Source organism: Peromyscus californicus, unplaced genomic scaffold (genome assembly GCF_007827085.1).
Source record: "Peromyscus californicus insignis strain IS unplaced genomic scaffold, ASM782708v3 Scaffold_13__1_contigs__length_99412109, whole genome shotgun sequence".
Lineage (NCBI taxonomy): Eukaryota > Metazoa > Chordata > Mammalia > Rodentia > Cricetidae > Peromyscus > Peromyscus californicus.
Genome location: NW_026294424.1, coordinates 38,195,113 through 38,212,208, shown reverse-complemented (window position 1 = coordinate 38,212,208; position 17,096 = coordinate 38,195,113). Strand labels below are relative to the sequence as shown.

At 37.9% G+C, this 17,096-nt stretch overlaps 1 long non-coding RNA gene across 1 annotated transcript in view; it reads left to right on the top strand.

Annotated features, from left to right (window-relative positions):
* Nucleotides 1–17,096, top strand: part of LOC128108374 (uncharacterized) — a 122,721-nt gene that overhangs the window by 68,888 nt on the left and 36,737 nt on the right. The window contains exons 4-5 of the long non-coding RNA XR_008217452.1: nucleotides 691–844; nucleotides 3,721–3,825. This is a non-coding gene — a long non-coding RNA (uncharacterized LOC128108374). The remainder of the gene's footprint in view (nucleotides 1–690; nucleotides 845–3,720; nucleotides 3,826–17,096) is intronic.

The window sequence follows — 17,096 nt, the reverse complement described above, 5'->3', positions numbered from 1 at the left end:
CAGAGACCAGTGCATTCTTGTGCTGTCATCCATTGAGCTATGCACTTTACATAAAACATGCTAATTATGTCTATGCCTAGAAATCCATAAAAGAAAAATAGAATTGACAAAACTGTACCAATAGACAGAACGATGAACACACAAAATCCAGGCCATCATTATTATATAATTTAATATCAAATTTTATTTTGAGCCATAAGCAATAGAAAAATCCATAAGAATTTCTTGTTTACATTTTTTAAAACTGAAATTTAAGCCAGGCAGTGGTGGCACAGGCCTTTAATCCCAGCACTCAGGAGGCAGAGCCAGGCGGATCTCTGTGAGTTCGAGGCCAGCCTGGACTACCAAGTGAGTTCCAGGAAAGGCGCAAAGCTACATAGAGAAATCCTGTCTCAAAAAAAAAAAAAAATAACCCCTGAAATTTAAAATCATCAAGATAGATATTTTCTAAAGAGTATTTTTCTACTAAAACTAATTTTTTTTTTATTTAAAAAAAAGACCTTGAATTACATAAGGGGGGGGGGAATTCCTAGTAGCAGTTCAGCAAACATGTTTGGATTGTTTAACTTGATTTTATCCTTACCAATCTTTTGCAAAGCTGTCATTTCTGGTGGAATATAGTGACACTGTTTCTGTAGAGAAGAAGTACTTCACTAGATTAATTTTGTGGCTCTAATTCTCAGTTCTCAGTGCCCAGAAGCAATGCCTAGCCCAGCACTCTCCACTGTGCTCACACAGACTCACTAGGAGACCTCCTTAAGGGGATGCCCCTGATCCAGCAGGTCTGGGTGGGCTGGACACCTTCCACAGGTGGGGATGCTGCAATTGCTGGACCATACTTCAGGTAAAAAGGCTTAAACCATTTAGCAAGGTTGACTCATTGTTGTGTCGCTTGCATTGGGATTATTTGTAAAAACAAAGCAAAACAAACAGTAGCAAAGAAAAAGTAGGTTTCTCGGCTTCCTTTCCATTGGTAGAAGGACGCTGAATATTGCTGCATTAAAAACAACAATAACAACAATAGCAACCACATCTAAAAACAGAACAAAACAAAACAAAAAAAAACAACAACAGCAGCAGCAACAATTACAACAACAAACATATGTCTCCAAAGGGTTGTGGTGTACACTAAAAGTTTACAATCACCAACTGAGAGAAATTGCCTTATGGAATGCCTCTTAGACCACATTTCCCTAGAGAGTTTTGACAGCCAGTTCATGTGTGAGGAGAAAAAGAGAAGAGAGCAAAAGGGATTGAGGGTATTTATAATGCATTGGAGACATCAGTCACTTATTAGATATGCAATTTGACTTAGCTCCTTTGTCATCATTCATATCCTGTGAGGTGAGAGTTACTGTCAGTATTTTAGAAATGGAAATCATCATTGTGTAGCAACAATGGCTTTGGCCCTGTATTGTACTTTAAAAGATAGCTCAAAGAACAGTTCTGTGAACCAGGTGGTATAGTGACCAGCTCCGCTTTCTAGATGACAGGGAGCCTAGGAGACATTCACATGCTTCAGTCTGTCAGGTGTCTGGAGATTCAGCCTCATTCACTGCGCCTAGGGTCTCTCTAAATGAGGTCACATAAAGAAGCAGTAAGGCCAGGAATCCACTTAGACCTCCTGTTACACTGTGCCAGGCTGCTGTGCCATATATTTTATTTGTTAATTCTTTCTTTTATTCTAACAATTTGGCCAACTGGTCATCTTGTTTTCCATGAGTTTCACTATTATTACTCCATCTTTTAATTAATTTGCTTTGGGGAGTGCTAATGAAAAGGTATGCATACTGTAATGGCTAGCATATGTACACTATCATAGAAACTTACAGACAGTATATGAAGTTCGAGTCCCCAAACCACATGTAGCCACATGTTAGGGACAAGGAAACTATGAACCAAAAGATTGTTATTCATTTGTCTGGGATTCAGGCTCTAACCTTCTTATCCCAAATTGGTGAATTCTCCTTTTAGGCTTGTCTTCAAAGAGATGAGGGGGAAGAAAAGGAGTCTTCCTTTGGGACTCTTTTGGTCCTCACCTTACTACCAGCAGCACAAGATGATTTGTATTCCCTCTATGAATCATAAATTCTAATCTTAAAGTGAGGAATTAAATAGGCTGTCTATCACATACTTTCCCTGTCATGTTAGTCTTGTAGTTAATATGGTTCGTAAATATGGCAGGCTACTGATACCCTTTCTCCCCCAGTAGCCTGCAGAGCAACTTCTGGGACTATGAAAGCTAGTTAGCTTGGGGGCTTCTAGTTCAGTTTCAGCTTGATGTTTCTATACAGGGCAACCAGGGTATGTGGTCATTAGCAATTGGGTCTTATCGTCAAGTTCTGGTGGGCAACCAATAGTGATAGGATGAATTTACATTTTGAGGGGCATATAGGGCTCCTTGACCTATGCTTTTAATGAGATATCCCATTGTTGGCATTGGAGATTTTGTTGAACAGCCCGTGGTTTCTACAATCAGCTTATTCCAGCCACGAGAGGTCTCTCATTTAAGCTCTTTTTTATATTTCTAAATAAAGTATAATTTTTAGCTTGGTTAAAAGATTGTTTTCACATGGTTTTTTCATCTCTCCTCTTTTTTGGTTAACCCTTCCCATACCTTTTATCTTCCCTATCCTCTAAACTCCTTTTTGTTTTAATCCTTTCCATTTTCAGGATCATGCCTACCCCTATTTTTATATCATAACCATGCACCATCCCCTCTCCTTTAAGGCACCAACCCCCATTTTAGTGACCTCTTTCTAGTTTCTGGAATTCTTCAACTTTAGCACACAGAAGTATAGATTAGAAGCTAAGACACACATATGGGGGAGAATCTATGGAACTGGGTGTAGCTAGAGTTTTCCTGCCTGGCCCACAGTCAGGACAAATCTCTGTCACCTGCCAGTCCCACAGCCACTCAGACCTGACCAAGTAAACACAGAGACTTATATTGGTTACAAACTGTATGGCCGTGGCAGGTTTCTTGCTAACTGTTCTTACAGATTAAAATAACCCATTTCTATAAATCTATACCTTGCCACGTGGCTCGTGGCTTACTGGCATCTTTACATGCTGTTTGTCATCGTGGCTGCTGGCAGTGTCTCTGACTCAGCCTTCCACTTCCCAGCTTTATTCTTGTCCCGCCTATACTTCCTGCCTGGCCACTGGCCAATCAGTGATTTATTTATTGACCAATCAGCAATACATTTGCCATACAGAACATCCTGCAACAACTGGGTTTTCAGTGAAAAGGTTACTCTGCTTAATATAATATTTCACAGCTCCACCCATTAAGCTGAAAAGTTCACAATTTTATTTTTTTGTTATAGTGGATAAAGTTCTGCTGGGCTTGATTTTCATTATCAATTCAGTGGAGCTTGTGATAGTTTTGAGTGAGAAGAACATGCATAAATATTCAGGGGAAGTCTTGGGATAGACACTTGGGATAGACTTTGGTGAACCCAGGGTTTGAATAGACATGGAGAAATAAGAAGAAAATGTTTATGGTGACATACTTAAAGCCAACCTCTGTAATTAGACATTTCTGCATTCGTCCAGCACATTGCCAAGCTTTGCCTCAGGAGAGTAAAACTTCAGATATCTCCTCTGAAAAGCTGTATTGGCAACAGTATCACTTTATAGAGCTGATATAAGAATATGATACATGAAGACGCAGAAGCGCACACAGGTACTAATTTTTTTTTTTTTTTTTTGAGGCAGGATTTTCTGTATTCCAGGTTGGCTTCGAACAGACTATGTATCTGAGGATGACCTTGAATTTTTCCTGATCTTCCTTCTCTTGCCTTCTGGATGCTGGGTTTACAGGTTTGTATCACCAGACATAGATTATATAGTTCTGGAGATTGAACCAAGAGCTTTGTTCATGGCATGCAAACATTCTACCTACAGTTCTACATCCCCAGACCTCAAAGACATCCTAACTTCTGTATAGCAGAGTGAATAAAGTTCCCTTTGAAGTTTGTGCATGCAATTTTATTCAGACAAACTCTCTACCATTTCATACTGTTTTAAGTTAGAAGAAGAATGATAAAGAACTTATAAAATCATATTCTTTAAGTTTTCTTGCTTTAAAAGGGCTTAAATATGGTTAGATATACTAAGATTATGTGACAATTGAGTAAAAAATTGGGATCTTGTTGTAATAATTTGCTTTTATAGAACTATACATTTCTTGATATAACACATTGATTAACTCGCCACGTTTTAGACAAACTTTCTGAACTTCTAAAAAAAATGCAGCATTGTTTATGTTGATAAAAAAGCTCATTTGTTTCAAATCTTCCATTTTATTCAGAATTTTCTCCCAAGTACTTCTCTAAATCAAAAACATAAACTGAAATTCTCTAGCATAAGTAAGCCAAATAAAATGGAGATTTTTTCAATGGTTGTTTGTTAAAAATTGTAAATAAAAAATTACAATATGTGTTTATAGATATTGACCCAAGAGGAAAAAGAAGCATTGATTCATTGTTTATTTAATGTACTTTTGTTGGAGAAAAATGAGTTGCCTCTTTTGGCTATTTATCTCTTTTGTGTCATCAAGTAGTCTAGTGAGAGAAGACCACAATCTTCTGTGTGTGTGGAGGGATCAAGAGGAGAGAATTAGTCTGCTCTGATCTACATTTTGCTTTTGCCCACATGGGTTTATTTAGTCCTGTGGCCACTGCTTTAGGATCTGAATCCTAGGCAACATACCTTTTATGTTACAGAAGACTCTTGGATAGTGAAGCTCTTTTCAAGAACTTTCCATACTAAAGCTCTATGTGAACTGTCTAAAATGTCCAAAGAGGCACGCATGTAACTAGTGCTATGCACTGGACTCCAAAATCCTAATAATTTTCAATAATATCACTTCAAAGGCTACTCCCAAGAAGACTGTGGTCTTACTGTCCACTCCTGGGCCATTTGAATCTGTTATGTAATGCTGGTTCCTCTGGAATGTCCTCTCCCCTTCAGAATGATGAAAGTTCACTCTTTTACCACACTAAGCTTCAATGTCTCATTACCTGGTATTAGAGCAATTATGTCTCCTTGCTGATAAAACACTTTATGAATGAAAGCTGCAGTGAATTTCTCAACATATTTATTGTATTATTATTTTGTCAATCATGAAATCTAAACTTGCAGTTTATTCATATAGATTGTGAATTGTTTTATGGGTGAAGTTGAGTTATGCAGTTATGCTTGGCTAGATTTCTCATAATGACTTTGAGGATATCCCTTTACCTACCTGCAGACTCTAGGTTGGGCACGTGATTCAGAGGAAGGCCTCATATGCTCACTCAGCAAAGGGAGAACACAGGACTTGCTATAGATTAATTGTGCCTTTGTGAAATTCATAAGCTGAATACCTAGCCTGCGATGGAATGGCATTTGGAGGTATGCCATTTAGAGAAGTAATTAAGCTTAAATAAGGTCACAGAGACAAGGCTCTAATCAACCTAATAATTGATGTCTTCATAACAAGAGGAGGAGACACCAGAAATCTCTCTTCCTGAACCTTGGAAAGGTCACATGAAGTCACGGTGAAAAGGTGGCTGTATATGGCTGTATGAAGGTGTCAGAGAGAGAGAGAGAGAGAGAGAGAGAGAGAGAGAGAGAGAGAGAGAGAGAGAGAGAGAGAGAGAAAATCCTTGCCAGAAGCTAGCTGTGCTGGAACTTAACCTTAAGCTTGTAGTCTTCAGAACTGTGAGAAACTAAATGTTAATTGCTGAAGTCTCCCAGTCTATGGCATGTTTTGCGGTAGCAGCCTTAGCAAACAGATTCAACTTGTTATCTATATTTACTGAGCATGGATATTAGCTTATTGCTGTGATATATGGAACCAGATCACAGTTTATATAAAGACATGTGATGGTGTATATCTCAGTGACATCCCCTTAGCTTGAAATCATCGATGACTACTACCGCAATAGTTTGAATGTCATTCAAAGGTGTACATGACAAAGTCTTGGTAGTCAGGATGGTATTATTGGGAGGTCACAGCACCTTTTATTTGTGTATTTATTTGTTTGTTTGTTTTTTAAGACAGGATTTCTCCGTGTAGCCCTGGCTATTCTGGAACTCATGATGTCTGTCCTGAACTCACAGAGATCCACTTGCCCCTGCTTCCCAAGTGTTGGGATTAAAGGTGTGTGCCACTATGCACAGCTAGGTGGTACCTTTTTAAAGGGGTGAAGCCTAGTGAGAGGTCCTCAGGCCATTTGGAGTGTGCTCTTAAGAGAGATTATGGGAGTCATTTTTCAGTCTTCCTCTACCTCCTGAACATGTGATGTGCTGCTCTTTGGCCTATACCCTTTGCCTCTGCCACCAGTTTCTTTACCAGAGGCCCAAAGAAAAGGTCCAAAGCAATGAGACCACCTTAACTTGAGATAGAACCTCCATAGATATGAACTGGATAAACATCTTCTCTTTGTGAAGTTAATTAGGTCAGATATTTCATCACAGCAAAGGCAATTTTGCTAATTCTATTGTGCATTACTCTTCTTCCATGGAGAACTGGATGTTGAACAGTGAGCAGAATGTCACCCAGTTGCCCAAGTCTCATACAACTCCATGCTTTTCTCTTTTGTAGCCTTTACCTTAGTTGTAATATAACATTTATTTTCAAGTGGAAAAATTTCTATAGATAAAGTATGTTTAGGATTGATTACAAGTTGTAACACTAAGTGTTCAATGTATGCATTTTTTATTAAGAGGTTTTCTATTCATTTTACATACCAACCACATGTTCCCCTCTCCTCCCTCCTTCCCCGCCCCAGCCTTCCCCCCAACCCATGCCCCATTCTCACCTCCTCCAAGGCAAGGTCTCCCATGGGGAGTCAGCAGAGCCTGGTACATTCAGCTGAGGCAGGTCCAAACCCCTCCTCCCTGCACCAAGGCTGTGCAAAGTGTCTCTCCATTGGCTTTAGGCTCCAAAAAGCCAGCTCATGCACTAGGGATAGGTCCTGATCCCACTGCCTGGGGGCCCCCTAAACAGTTCAAGCTAAACAACTGTGTTGCTTATCCAGAGGGCCTAGTCCAGTACCGTGGGGGCTCCTCAGCTATTGGTCCACAGTTCATGTGTTGCCACTAGTTTGGCTAGTTGTCTCTGTACTTTTTTTATGCAACAATTTTATTGATGTTTTTCTTCTCCTACATCAGGCTGCAAATTCCATGAGGATGAGGTTATACTTGTCTTCTGTCTCTAGTTCCTACCTCAGAACCCAATGCTTAGAAGAATAACTTCATAATGATAAAGAAACATATAAAATCTCTATTGTTCTGATGCAAACAGCTTTCCATCCACCCACTCCTTTGGGTTTGCTGCTCAGAATGAGAAGTATTAATTGTGCATAATTTTTTCTTTATTTTATTTTATTTAAATGGCACTGTTTTTCATTTATTTTACATACCAACTGCAGTTTTCCCTCCCCATCCACTCCTCCTCCCTCTTCATTCAGAAAGAGGCAGGCCTCCTATGGGCTTGTACAAAGCATGGCACATCAAGTTGAGCTAGGACTGAGCTCCACCCCTTGGGAGAGGGTTTGCCTAAGAGTTCTATTAGATGTGGCACCATCACATCTATGTTCATACATATTTTACCCATTCCTGACTTCTAGTAAATTATCAATAAGGGGATAGGTTTCCTGAGACACAGAGCAAATTTTAAAAATTGTTTAGTGAGTAGGACACACATATATCATGGGTATATATCATGGGGGGTGTTTCATGTCTAAGAAAGACTTAATTAGGTAGGCACTGGACCATTCTCTATCTTCCTCTTCTGTTTATGTAATGCTTGGCCTTTGATTTAGTTACTAAAGCTCTAAATGTTGCTTTAAGGAAATGCATTTTAATTATCACTTTTGAAGATGATGCTAACAGATAGCAAGACCTATTTCTAGCCCTTATTTTCTAAGTTGACTTATTAGTGCAACTGTAGCTGGAGTGTGACGTCATTGAGCCCTTTCAAGGATCTGAGTATAGCCACACAAAACACAGCCTCCCAATGCTCACTTCCATCTGTGACAGTCTCCAGTACTTCTTGCCAGTAAGACAGATCTTGCATCTTTAATAAGAACAACAGGGTGCTTAGCAGCCAGATCTGCATAGGAGAAGCAGCATGCTGGATTTAAAGGTCAGTCTAGGAAAATGAAATTGTTTTGTTTTTCAGTACTTTGTTTTGCAAGCAGGTGATTTGAAGGGCCTCAGATCTTATAGCACCAGGAATTCAGTGTGCAAGTTTTAATAATGTGTGGCTGCATATGGCATTGTATTCTTAGTGTAAATATATTGCTAACATGAGAGCCTCCTGGGATTGTGGAAAGGGCACTTGGTTAGAAGTCGGGAGACCTTGTCCTCTGTTCTGTTCCTGCTATTAATAATAACAATAATAAGAATAGTTCAGCTCCTTCAGTTCTTAGTTTATGTCAGATATTGTGTAAAGTGGTTTAAAATGATGGTCAGGTCTAAGGGGTTGAAATGCCAGTCACAAGGGAATGCAGATATGCAGACACAACATAATTTATTGATTGATTTTTATGTCTTGGATTTTGTCTTCTGATTACCTCTGCTACATCCCACATGCTGGTATTTAAAAAATCAATAGAATTAATTCAAATTAAATACAGCAAAGAGAATTGAGATGTGACTAAAGCTTGTGAGAGTGTAAACCCTGCTTTGGTGTCTGGTTGATCGGATCCCAGTCAGGGCTTTCAGCGTTTCTCAGTTCCACATTGGCACCTGATGGCTGTAAACTCAAGCTCCTTGAAATATCTCCACCCAGATTGTTGGTCTGTTGGTTCGTTCTCAACCTCTGTCCCTAGGTCATTATCAATTGTCTTGCTAGGTCTTTGAATAACCATTGTGCTTTTCTTTGAGATATACATCTCAAAGATGTTGTGGAACATGGAAGGTTAAGGAAACTGCAACATAAAGCCCCTTTGTGGTCCTTCTGGTAAACTGAGGCAACTTGACATGGAGTATGTCTTTCTGTCCAGCTTTGACAAACAATATTTTATTTAACTTTTGCAGTGATCTTACAAAATGAGCCTAAATGTTTAACTTGCAGTATTTCATTTTGTTTTCTATGTAATAGAAAATTCATTCATTCATTCATTTATTCATTCATTCATGTATTCTTTATTTCATTCAACAACTCTGATTCAGGACAATCATGGATCCATGTCCTTAGTTCCAAACATGTAGTCCAGAATCATATATTTTACCACAATGACCCTGTCTCATGTCCTCCATGATGCCTGTCTCTGTGACTTCAGGCAATAATTATCTTTTTTTTTGTCTCTGACTCTTCTTCATACTTGGTCTCTGGAGCATACATTTTTGGCTCCTGGTGTTCCAGTCTGCACTTTATTACAATCATAAAATTTTTATTGCTTGATTAGATCTTGGCGATAATATAGTCTTGGAGATAAGAAAGCCCACAAGGAAAAATACTAAATTTTGGATTACTTTAAAGATATTTCTTAAGGAATTTTTAGTTATTTATGAAAGGGAAATATGATATCCCTTAAAATTAATCTTTCCTTTAAGAAATTTCCCATTATTTTGCTTCAGCATAAAAATCTAAATATGTCAATCATGTATGACAATTTTATAAACAAACTTAGTAATTCATGATGTAATTTGGTTTCTAGATTAGTAATATATCTTTTCATTTTGAAAGTATGCATGCATTTTTCTCCTGTATGTAGGTGGGTTTTTAAAATTATAAATTAAATTTTATTTTATTGGCATTCATCTTTTCCTATCTTCTTATTTCACAAATGGGAAAAGAATAATATATCTCCTATGGAGTTGTTATAAACTTTCAATGTAGTGCACAGGAAGTTCCAGTGAACAGTTCTTGGCATATAAAATCCACTTCTTTATTTATCCTGCATTTACTAATATTTCTAAATGGGCTTTCTATTCATCGGAACATGATTTATGGCACTATGGATGCATAGATGAATAGCACAAAGCCTTCTGCTCATGAAATTCACTTGATCATAAGAAATCAATCAGCAGATGTTCCTTAACTTCTTTTAGCATCATCGTATGGTTGGATAGTATCTAATAGTTTCTGCTAAGATCAGAACATAACAGCAGGGATGCTGCTCAGAGCTATAGAGAAAAATTGGTTAAGTGGAAAGAGCCTTAGAAGGACTTAAAATCATCACCTACAAATTCCCCTCCTCTGTTCCAGGTTACTGTAAGCCTTTTCTTTCTTTAGGTTCTGCCATTCTGATCTTTCTTTCTTACAACTTCAACTGAGTAATTTACACTAGACCTCAGTAGATCCAACATTTATATTTCTAATTACAAAGCTGCTCTTCTTTTTAATATCCACGAGCTCACTTAAGATTCCTTTATTTTACAGTTCTCTTTCCTTAGGACGTTTGGACTACCATGCAGATAAAAGTCAACCTTCATAGAGAATGCAGTTTAATTAAGGGGATGATTAGTTCATTCCTGTTCATCTTCTTAATTAAACTGCAGTATAAGGAGAAATATAATGAGTGCACAATGTGAAGAGTACTCTAAAATAGGAATGAAAAAGAGCCGTCGCAGTGAAATACAGAATGGGTAGAGTTCCTGTTGGAAGGGCAGTGGGGAGAAATTTGACAGAATAGGTGACATTCAATTGTGGATTTTGAAGGATAGCGTGTTGATAGCTTGAGGAAGGGAAGTCTGGCAAGCTAATATTTTAAGCTGAAATCTGGAGGTAGAGAACCTGGAATATCAGATTTCAGCTAGATGATCATCATTTCTTTTAATGTATAAAATTATTTGTCCAAACTAAACTAGTAGGCACTACTGGAAGCTGGCCTTGATGGAGTTTGCCAGACTTTCCTTTCCCAAGCTATCAAACTTTTACTTCACAAAGTTTGTAATATTTCAATACTAAAGTTATTTTAACAGAGAGCTAACATTAACCTCCTTGTGTATGTATATACATGTTCATGTGGTATGTGCATAAGAGCATACAAATTTGTGTACACGTGTGTGCAAGTGTGTGTAGAATAGACCTTAGGTGATGTCTTCAATTCCTCCCCACCTTATTTTTGAGACAGAATTTTGAGACTTTCACTGAACTTTGAGCTCATCAATTTGATTAGCCAATGAGCTGCAGGGATCTGCCTGTGTCTGCTTCCTCAAAAATGGAGTTACTCACTCAAGCCACCCTGCATGACCTGTATGCAGATGCTGGGGATATGAACTCATGACCTTGTGCTTGTGCAGCAAATATTTTATGGACTGAGCCATCTCCTGAGCCCCTATGAATCTTCTTTTGGAAAGAGAATGAACATAATTAATTTTAAAGATGTAATATCCTGGCTGAGAATCTATATGCAGAGGTAGAGTCAAGTTATAAGGCCAGAATATTTTGTGGAATACTGCAGTGAGTAAGTCAGGTCACTTAAAGACCTTGACTGAGATCTATAACTTAATGCTCTTTATTTCTTATGCTATGAAGGACAAATAAAAAAATTAAAAAAGCTAAAAGTAAATATGGCTTTGGATTGTAAGCTACAGAACAAGCCAGACCTATGGCTTGTTCTAGATGACTCAAACTATATCATCATCACTTCTTTCATATCTGTGCTCTTCTCTATTGGTCTCCTAAAGGTGGCTTTGCATCCTCTCATCACAGGACTAGAGAAAGAGAGATCAGCTCTTTGCCAGAATCTGTTGCATGCCAGAGGCTCAAACTTGGTTGTGAATCCATGACCATGGCCACAGGCATGGGCTACAGCAATGGTTAGTTTGGACCATAAAGGTGTCATTTTCTGAAGGTAGGCTTAGTCTATTCTAAATACTATGGCCAAAATTTATTAAGGGTATATTTCTAAAAGAAAAGTCATGGAGAGAACACACAGGTGCATATGAAAGATGCATTCTGCTTCATTTATCATGTTGACCCAATTCTTTCTTATTTTATAGGACTGTTGACAAGCAGAAATTTTGGAAACTTACAGGATTCAAACTGAAAGGCATAGGCCAAACCTGAATTTTAGTCACCAGGAGAACTGCACATTAACATTCTGAGGGGTGGGGTGATTTGAGATGCTGTAGACAAAGGTTACTTTGGCTTTCATTGGTGATCCAAAACTCTGCAACCACTTGTGAACTCTATTCAGTATTATGATTTATTGCCTGATTACTTAGCTACTTTAAGGAAGAATTATTGGCCTGGGTATTTTTTTTATTCAACTCCAACAGTAATAATATTTGACAACATTTTGCTCTTGGTTTTGTTTTTCGAGTAACAGCCATTCGTCCATATATTTATCCATGAAAGAAAACTTACAGATTTTGCCTTGTTAACTTTATGAAGATTCTCATCTCTGAGGATGCTAAGTTCCAGGTTGCTAGGTATTCAAGAATAGCTGCATGCTGGTTCCCTGATACCCTTATAATCAAACTTCCTGTCTTGACAACTTGCTGCTCATGAAGAGAAGTAGATAGCATCCAGAAACAAATTCCCTGTGATGAAAACTCTCAGTCACAGAGAACAGCTCTAGCACAGTGGATTGAATAACAGATTCTGCAGCTTTGGAAATCATGCTATGAACTTACAATCCCAATTTCAGTATACAGATTTGGCTTATTAGAAAATGTCTAAGATACTGTGAAATTAAGTATGAACTGAAGTGCTTTGAATCAAAGTGATGTAACAGAGAAATCAATATCTTGTATTGAAAAAGACCTTATTTAAAATTAAGATAACATATTTCTAATTCATAAGTTGTTAATGACAACTATGTGACCTTGGGTAATAATCTCATAAAGTCTCACTTTACTGACTTATAAAATACAGGGTCAGATTTGTAAGGTTTAGTCTTAGTGATCTCTTATGTTTCTGCATCTTTTACTAACTGCCCAAGAAAAAATAAAGGCAGGAAATAATGCGACAAATTAACCAGCCAAAAAATCTACTCTACACTGACTACTGTGGACACACACACACACACACACACACACACACACACACACACACACACACACATAGAGAGAGCCAAACAACAGCTACAACAGAAAAGGAGAAAAACACTCCCACTTTATTTTGACTTGGTTGTCTAATTTCACTTTAGGAACATCTAATTACATGTGCTTAGACCTAACTAGCTAAATTATATGGATGTTTGAATCCATTTCAGAGTATCTCAAGGTTTCTGTTCCCCACTAGAGCAGCTGTGGGGCAGCACACACTGGCCTTGTTTGGGACTGGAAGTGTTTGGGTGACTGGACTACTCTAGAAAGACACAGATGAATCTCAGGAAGTAGAAAGAGATGGATATTTAGATATACATCTCAATCCCAGGATCAATATTCTAGTTTCCAGAGCCCAGTAAAAATGAACATTTGGGCTTTTTCTTTAAAATCAAGATGAATTTCAAACAGAGTGCAAAACTAAGCCAAACAGGAGTCCTTGTATGCATAGGTTATGAAGGTAGAGAGCATTCCCCCACAGAACAACACCCTATATTTGTGTGACTGGCAACTTTGAATACAGTGTCTTCAGAGATGAGAATATTCATAAAACTGAAGATAATGTTTGTAACATTTATCCTATTGATAAAATATGTTGACAGATGGCTGATATTTGAAATAAAGCCAAGAGCAAAGTGGTATCAGGCAGGCTCATTTTCCCATAAAATAAGAACCTGTTCCCTCCACTACCAAGAGCTTTATGAGCACCAAGTCTTCATCAGTCAGCCCCCAAGAAATTGCCTTCACTTCATAGAGCCCTGTGCTCCATGTCTCAGAGATTGCAAGACTGTCGAGTACAAAAGGTCTCATGTGTGACAATTTTGATAGACCCAGTTAAGACCTAGACTTTCTCCAGTTCTACAAAGGGTATGTGGTCTGAATAGTTTTCCTGCTTAGTTAGTTCTAGGAAAGCTCCTGAGGCCCTTCCTCTTCATAGATTTTGTTCCTGAGAGTACTCCATGTACACAAAACTGGCCCACAGCCCATTTCTGAAAGTCTTGTTTGTGACTGTGCCTATTTGAGTCATTATTTTTTCCTTCATTTGCATACTTTTATTAATACTTTCTTTTATGTTTTAAACTTTTTCTACATTTATATTGTGGTCATATTCTTCACCCCAAACTCTTCCAAGTTTCACTCCTCCTTATCCACATTCATTCTTTCTTTTAAAAGAAAACCCAAACCCAAACCAAATCAACCCCCAAAACAGCAAAAAACAAAACACACCAACAAATAACAAGAAACTACACAAAGGGCATATTTTGTGTGGCTATCTTTCCCTTGAAATGTTGGTGATATAACTAGTGTTGCTCCATTGAAGAAAATAGATTTACTTTCACTTTCAGATAGCTTCTTGATAGGTAGAATTCTGTGCCCATTTCCCTTCTCTGTATGGGGATTTTGTCTGGTTTGAACTTTTGTATGACATATGCAAGCTGTTACAGTCTCTATGGGTTCATATGTGCATCAGCCTTGCTGTGTCTAGAATATACTATTTCTTTGGAATCATCCACAACCTCCCTTTCTGCAATCATTCCTAAGCTCTGAGGTGAGGAGTGTGATAAAGACAACACATTTAGTGTTGAGTACTCCAACCTATTGTCCAGTTGAGGGTTTCTTTGTTAATTACCATCCATCAACTGCAACAAGAAGCTTCTCTGACGAGGGTTCCCTGAAACACTGATCTATGGGTATAGCAACATGATAGGAGGTTTTTAAAATTGCTATGTTAATTTAGAGGAATACTTGTACTAGGTTTTCCCCTATGCCCAGGACTTACCTAGTCTCTGGTTCTTGACCTCATTAACAGTGTCCGGTATGGGCTCCATTTCATGGAGTGGGCCTTGAAATCTAGTCAAAAGATGGTTGGTAACCCCCATGACATTTGTACTACTTAGATGGGTCAGATTGGTGACTACTTTTCTCCTGTTTCATTGCTAGTTTCACTATCCCCTTCCATAGAGTGATCATATGTGAAGGACACATCTGACATAAATACTCATTAAAAGGTGTAAAGAGAAAAAGAAAGGTCATTATGCTTTCAAGAAGATGCTCATTTGGAGTAGCTACTTTACCATAAGATGCAACATTGAATGCTCCTCTGTGTTATCTGTAACAAAAACTGGTATTTTAAGGCCAAGACTCCAGAGGAGGAGAGGTTTGGAATAAAATCGTTATGGACACCACTAGCAAGCTTGAAAGCAAGCCACCAGAAAAATTACAGTAGAAAGAGATGCACAATTTAAAATCTGCTTCTTCCTGGGAAATTTCTTCACTAGCTGAATCATAGGATTCATATTAAAAAAAAATCATCCCAGATCAGATATCTTATTAGAGGGTTTAATCCTACTTCAACACACTGGCTGTCTTTGAGACCCTTAAAACTATATATAAAGGGAATCTTCCAGCCTGGAAGTTTGATTGAGATAAGTGTTGCAGGTTAGGACTCAGAGTTTTGGAGATCCCTCTTGGGGTTTTTGATCCCAATACATTTTTCAAACAATGCCACATATCAAATCTAAATTAAAAAATAAATCAAGTTAATTAAATGGGATTCTAAAATAAGGACATCACTTTTAAACAATGGAATGAAATATTTTCTTCTATTTAGAAGATAGTCTCAGAGAATAATCTGCTGGAATTATGTTTAAAGAAGATAGGAACAGTGATTTTGGAGTTCCAAATTAAAAATGTCTTTTGTAATAGGATAAACAGTATGGGAATCATCTGTCAGAAAGTTTGACAGCTTCTAAGTGGTCCCCTGGGATGCTCAAGACCACCACAATTTCACATCACAGTGAACTGTAGGAGGGTGATGTTAACTGAGGTTGTGCATGAATCCACATTGTTTCTACAAGTTTCATCTGAATGTAAAATAAGATATTAGTGGCAAATATTGAGTACAAATAGAAGCCTATTCACTAAGACCTTGCTAGTGTTCTTCATTGTCCCCAAGGAAGTGCTGTGTGTGAGCTGTATTGTCCATATCCAAACAGAAGATTTATATGTTACTAAACATGAATCTTTTTCTATTTATTGTTTGTAGCAAGACAGAAATCTCACACAAGTAATTAGTTCTACTTCTATACATTTTGGGATAATTCTAATTTCTATGGAAATGTATAACTGTGCTGTTGTGGGATAATCTTTTTGTATACCGTGAAGATGTCTCTCTGCCTAAGGCACCTTCTGATTGGTTTAATAAACAGTTGAATGGCCAGTAACTAGGCAGAAGAGAATAAGCGGGAATTCCAGGGAGAGAGGAACTCAGGAAGAATCTGAGGTGTGCGGGATTAAGCCAGCGAGACATGAAGGGAGTCGGACATACGGTATGGAGGAGAGATAAAGAGCCACGTGGCAGAACATCGATGAACATAAACGGGTTAATTTAAGTTATAAGAGCTAGTTGGTAACAAGCTTAAGGTATGCACAAGCATTCATAATTAATAAGTCTCAGTCTCATTATTTGGGAACTGGAGGTCCAAAAAAAGACTGGCTACTCTATAGTGTCAGTTTTCAGTCTCAGAAGAACATTAATAGCTCTATTCTTCTATACCTGGGTATACTCCTTTAAGGGTCTAGCAAATGAGTCAGGGGTGGAACAAGAAAACAATCTTGTAGCTTCCTACCTACACGAACTTGGCTTCCTTGAACTTCACTTTCTTCTAAAATGTTGAATATAAGAATACTTCTTTCATTTTCTTCTTAAATGTTGAAAATAAGAATGCTTATATAAGGAAAAAACACTGATGTGTAATAAAAATACATGTGGGAAAACAACTGTCACAGGAGCATTGTTACACCTGACCATGGATATTTTGGAATTCATATATTTGAACACTTTTTGAAATATAATAAATACTATATTAAAACTAAAAGATAGACAAATACAGCACTGCAATAATTTTTGTTGTAGAACTATGGTTTGGCACCTCCCACCTCCACCTGTCTGTAGGAGCAGCACTTACAGAGTGGATTCTGAGCCAGAGACAGGGCTTCCTTACTTATCTTGGAATGATAGCATTGCCACATTCAAGAATCTGAATGTTTAGGCTGTAAAGTGATCATCATCACCATACTTGAGAAAAGAATGGGAA